This window comes from Xiphophorus maculatus, chromosome 11, assembly GCF_002775205.1.
Source record: "Xiphophorus maculatus strain JP 163 A chromosome 11, X_maculatus-5.0-male, whole genome shotgun sequence".
In the NCBI taxonomy this organism is placed as follows: domain Eukaryota; kingdom Metazoa; phylum Chordata; class Actinopteri; order Cyprinodontiformes; family Poeciliidae; genus Xiphophorus; species Xiphophorus maculatus.
The window spans coordinates 11,144,452-11,150,630 of NC_036453.1; positions in this window are offsets into that span (position 1 = coordinate 11,144,452).

Genomic DNA, 6,179 nt, shown 5'->3' on the forward strand with positions numbered 1-6,179 from the left:
ACCATCTGTGAGCCCCAGTTTCCAGATTCTTAACTGAATTTAGATCTGTACTTTGAGTAGGACATTAATACACTAACATTATTTGATTTGAACCATTCCTTTTAGCTCTGGTTGTTTGTTTTGGATTGCTTCCCCGTTGGAAGGCAGACCACTTCCCCAGGTCAAGTCTTTTGGAACCTCACAGTTTTTTCTTCAAGTTTGTTCTATATTAATTTCCATCCTTACTCCCATCCAACTGTAACAAGCATCCGTCTCTCACTGTCCCATAGAATGATACTGCCACCGCCAAATGTCATGATGGGGAGTTTGAGTTTTCTGCCATATTGTGCTTTTCATTTAGGCCAAAAATCTTCATCTGGAGCATTTTCTTTGCACATTTCATTCAGCATTGTCAGAATAATTTGGGCTGAAAAACACACACACACACACACCACACTTTTAAGCTTTTTTTCCATTAGTTAAGAATTTTAAAGACATGCTATTTTCATTTCACTTCGCAATTATGAACTATCTTGTGTCCTTCTATCTTCAACACCACCCCTAAACATGCACACACACACTTAGAAACATTTTGTGAATACTGGTGCAAGGTATGTAGATAAAGAATCAATCTGTGAATTGTAAACTAAAATCCCAGAAAACCTCTCAAAATGGTCTAAAGGTATATCATATTTGTCTTATTTTCAACCTGTTCACTGCCAGAAATCCTGTTTTACTACATTTTAGTATTACGTTACTCCACAGGAAGGACTGGAATAAATCAACCAGAAATGAAAGCAGTGAAGGGTGGATGCCTGAGCTGTTGATTAATAAGTAAAGAAAATTGTGGATGATAATCACTGAGCCGTCAATCACAGAGAACCCATATTTAGATAAAGCTTGCAGAGTTCAACTGGAAGTTTTCAAGTTATGAATTAAGAGCACCGCACCTTTTCTTCCCTCAACCCTGAAAAAAAAAGAAAAAAGATTACGTTGTGTAAGAAGCTTGAGTCGTAGCCAACAGACAGCTGCCCACGCTATAGTTTGCACACAGTTAAGTTACACACAGAATTTCTTTTTAGCTTCCTCAGGTTTCAGCTTCATCTCTACGGGGAGACAGCAGAAAGTGACAGGCCAGCAGTTTCTGTTACTTTCTAAAATGTTTCAAAGCATCTGATTCCAGCGTGATCTAACAGGGAGAGAAATGCCCCCATTCATTTTTCTCTTTTTTTGTCACGAGGAACAACTTCCGTTCTTGTCAGTTAACATCTGAACAGAGCATTGCTGAAATTTTCCAACACTTTGCACAAATTCCTATCAGTCTACCTGCTTAAGCTTTGCTGTTATCCTTTGATAGTTTGGCAACAATTGTTAGTCCTCTTTTCTGAAAGATTTTCATTGTAAGTCATCCAAAACACAACCGACGGCTATATTTGTTGCAACATCTAAAGAAAATGTTTGAAAATGTGCATGAATCTGTTTGTTCAGACAGAGTTAAAGAGGGATGCTCCTGGATGCTCTTGACAGAACAGAAGATCAACAAGATCTCCGCTGGAGATTGAGAGACAAAGACTTTTGACTAAGACATCTAGCATGGAGCTCAACATTTCCCCTGAATCTACAGAGAAGCTTGCCGTGACTTGAAGCTTCTCTGCTTGAAGTTCATAATTGAACTTAAGTGTTAAATTACAGTCTCCCTTTGAAGGTAAATGGGAATTAACCAACAAGTGGATGCCGTGTCCTTTGGTGCCCTTAACCTGCTGCTAAAGACAGAAAAGAAACGAGAAGGAATGCGGCGCGTCCAGTTTCTTATAATTGAAGGAGGTGTCGTTAGCGATTAGGCCGGTGAAGCAACAAGTGAATATGTTTGGCATTAAATCTTTCTTTTTTTAATCCTCAACATGAATGGGTTTTCTCATTTAAAGTAACTGAAAGTAAAACATGACAGATTGATTTCATTTGAACCTTTGTTTAGTTTTTGATCTGCCTATTATTTTGCAGCTGCACAGCTGAATGATTACCCAACCTATCAACCCACTGTTAGCATCAATTCCATTAAAATACAAAGCAGATCTGAATAGTTTATTTTTTTAATGATTTTAAGTTTCAAGTGCATGTTTTACTTTAAAGCGATGCTACTTGCTCGATGTTGTGCAACAGTAAGCTTGGTTTGGCAGTAAATTTGATCATTCAGATCAAAACGACCAAAGAATTGACAAGTCGGTGAACCAACTGATTATTAGGAATTAATAGCCAAAACAGCTTGTCATTTTGCTGTTTTATGTAAACCTGCCTGGTGAGGTGTGGTAATATTGAATAACAAGTTGAACAAAAAGTTCAGTGCTTTTTGTTCCTCCCATTTTATTCTCCTTCTATTGTCTTTTACATTCAAAGAGTGATACAGAAATATAAAATGAATGCATTGAAAGGTTATGTCACAGGATTCATACTAAAAGAGGAATTTGGCAGTTTTTCTTTGGACTTCGGCTGCTAAGCTGTGTGGCTATAAGTTATAACACACACATTAGCACCGTCATGCTTCTCTTAGTCACAAAAGTAATATTTACAGACATTATTTTAGTTAAATCTAAGGGGGAAATAGCAAAGACAACAGCTTGACAGCCTAAGAATCAAAATGTCGTTATTTGCTGTGATAATGACCAACAAACAGTGCGGATTCTTCACCCATTTGAGGACGTGAAGAATCTGGAAACGGTGTGAAATTTCTCACGGGTTGCTGTCACCCAGGTGCCTGTAATTTAAGAGGCAATAAACCTGCACAATAAGATGTTAAAAGCAGTTATGTTATGTTTCGACAGGTAGCGCAAGAGAACATTCTAGTAACATTGCTGTGATGTGTCACAACAGCAGATTAGCTGGCTCATCACTTCTGAGGAACAACAACTTGTTTTATGTTCATTTGTGATGTGATTCAGCCTCAGAGTGTGACGCTTAGCTCCTCCTCTGATAAACTCTCTCTCTACCCAACCTTTAAGGATGGAAATCCATGTCTTTGTAGGTTTGTTGTTGTGAAATACTCTTTCTATTTTAGGATAATGGATTGATCAGAGCTCTGCAAAATGTTCCAAGTTTATTCTCACCCTGCTTTAAACTTCTCCTCAACTTCCTCCCTGACCGGTCTGCTGGGTTCCCTGGTCTTAATGCTGCACATGATGTTCTCTAATGAACCACTGAGGCTTTTGAGAAAACTGTATTGAGATGGACTCTGTTTACCAATTAAGGGACTTCTAAAAGCAAGTGATTGCATTTGATTTTTAAGGGCATCAGTCTACTACTTGTATGCAATTTTGTACAGTTTCTTTGTGTCATTTTTTGTGATTTTTTTTTAAGAGAAGAAGATGAAGATGAAGATGTAATCGGATCTCAGCAAATGCCAACAAGATTATCGTACACTTTACACAATTCATAAAAGCTAAGGATGATTCTTGCTACCCTTGCTAGCTGCCTTTTTTAGTTTGTATTATTTTGCAAACCCAAGAATCTTTTCAGATTTTGCCACTTTACCAAGACCAACTTCTATTTATTTTATTGGGATATTAGGTGATCAACAAAAAGTGATGCATAGAAGTGAAAAATAAAGAAAAAACAAAATAAGGTCAGTCAGATTGGACAGAGAGCATCTGTGATCTCCAATATTCAAGTTTTGCCACAAACTTTCAATTGGATTTAGGTCTGGACTTTGACTAGAAAATTACAAGTAATATAAAAATGTGTTGTTCTGAATTCTTCCATTGTAGTTCCAGCTTTAGTCTCACTCGACTAAAGCTTTTTTCCAGAATTCTGCAATTATTTTCAAAATTGCAAAAATCTGTGATTTTTATTGTAAGATATTTTTTTTCTTACAATAAAATCACAGATTTTGTTATGCTGCTTCTGAAACATTTGCGAGAAAATTTCCTCAGTGAGAAAAAAGAAAGTGAAAATGTGACAAGCAGGGAGATTATGTAAGGAAATTAAACAGATCAATTTCCATACTTGCCCTGCAGATTACAGAATATGACCTGACATCAATGAATGTTGAGGGAGAAGTGTAGCAGTAGTAAGAAACCTGCCACTGCAGGTGGGAGTTAGCAGTCTTAAACACAATATTTTTTTACCATCTGTATGGAAAATTTATAATAAACTTACAACTATGCTGAAATCTGTTGATTTTGCATAAACTTCCACAATCGCAGAATCACAAAACACTGGAGGGATTGTTATGTGTGGCCACTAATTGTAAAGCTACAAAATCTGTATTTGAGAGCGAAAATATGTAGACGCCATAATGACATCCAGGTAATCACAAAAAATGTTTCACATTGTTTTTTATTGCATTTTTTAGTCATGTGTTCTAGTTTAGGAATTTAAATAACTGGCTTAGGGCTGCAAGATATGAGAAAATCCTGCAATGGCGATATTATTGCTATATGTTTTGACGACGATATATAATTTATGATACATGCATATTTTCTTTGCAACATCATTTGTGTCAGGTGTGAACATCTGACACCTGACACAAATATGTCAGATCCTCACACCTGATCAAAAAAAAAAAAAATGCAAGTTTGTAACACTTGGAATATTTTAGCCGACAATTATGAGACTCCAACCAGGTATTTCTAATCGCTCGGCTTTTCCTTTCTCTCCCCTCTACGTCTCAACATTTGAACAAGTGTGAGAAGAAAAAAAAAACATTTTGAATATTGTCTGGTTATCACCGTAAGATTCCCAGGGACCCATGAATCAAAGCATCAACCACTTCAAAGTTCCCTCCGCATTCATGTGAATGCAGCTCTTCTCCGGGAAAACGTTCACTTTTTTCACCTGAGAACGCTGGACAAGTACTTCACATTGTTATCTGAAATAATGTGGCTCTTGAAGCTCCTTCATGTAAAAGAGGTTTTGATTTGATTTACTTTTCTGTGGCTACAGTATTGATTAAACAAGTCATAAAGGCAGAAACACGCCTATAAAGCTGTTGCATTTATGGTTCCCCTTTTGTTCTGCAGTGACGTCAAACCTCTGAAATTCAAGTCAAATCACAAAACTGGATTTTTAGCTTTTTAACTACACTTAAAAAAAAGTACATACATTTCAAGGTGTGACCTTCTATGAGTCAGAGGGTAAACACCAACAAACTGGGATTCTAAAGATGTAATTAAATAGTAAAATATCCAGTTTTGTCACTGTGACTGACGTCAATGCGATTTAAAATGGAAAAACTTAAACAGAAAGTCTTCTTTAGAATGCGCCTCTTTCGACATCTTGCCAAAGAAAATGAATGAGCAAAAATTGCAAAATAATGAAATAAAATTGAGCAAATAAAGATGTTTTGGGATTGGGATAGAAAAGATAGAACATATGAAACCAAATCTTCTCTTGTTTTAATTTTTTTTATGCATTCACACAGACTTAAAACTACTAGTTGCTACAACATGTGTGAAAGGTTGTGTTTGTAAACTGCTAAATGTCTTAGGAAATTTTAGCCTGTTGTAGTTTTTCAAAAGGACATAAAAATAGTTGAAACTGTTATCCGCTTGCTTCTTCTTACATATGACCTAGGATTAGCAATACTTTTAACTATATATCAAAATTAATTAAATATTTTATGATCAGTTTATTGTCCTGATGGAGTAAAAAAAATGTTTCCTTAGTAGTTCAGATAAAATCCAGTCTGCTACTGTCGCACAGTTAGCCCCTGCAAGATGTTTAATATTTTGCATATAATATCTCAAAGTTATATGTGAGATATTATATTATAACTTATTTTAAATAAGTTATATTTATAACTTTTTTTTTTTAGTGAAATAAGTTTTTGTTTATGCCTGTAAAGGACAGAAATTAAAGTAACAATTGAAAATGGATCTCAAGGTAGCTCTAGCGTCCTGCTAGCCGCCACACAGAGTGGTGGCTCGCTTCCTCATTCAGTTTTCATTCAGAAATTATACAACCATGCTAAATCCGGGGTGTCCAAACTTTTTTGTCATGTGCGCCAAAATTGTTAAGTCAAACGTTCTTGCGGGTCAAGAAAATAAAAAAGAAAAATTGAGCAAATAAAGATGTCTGATTTTTATTGCTGCACATGGTTGATCCAAAACCTGAAAGGATTCTGCAGTTTAGCTTTTCTAACAGAAAGACATCTAGTTTTCAAATTCTTTTGGACTTAACTGAATAAATGTATTTCCATTTGTAAAAAC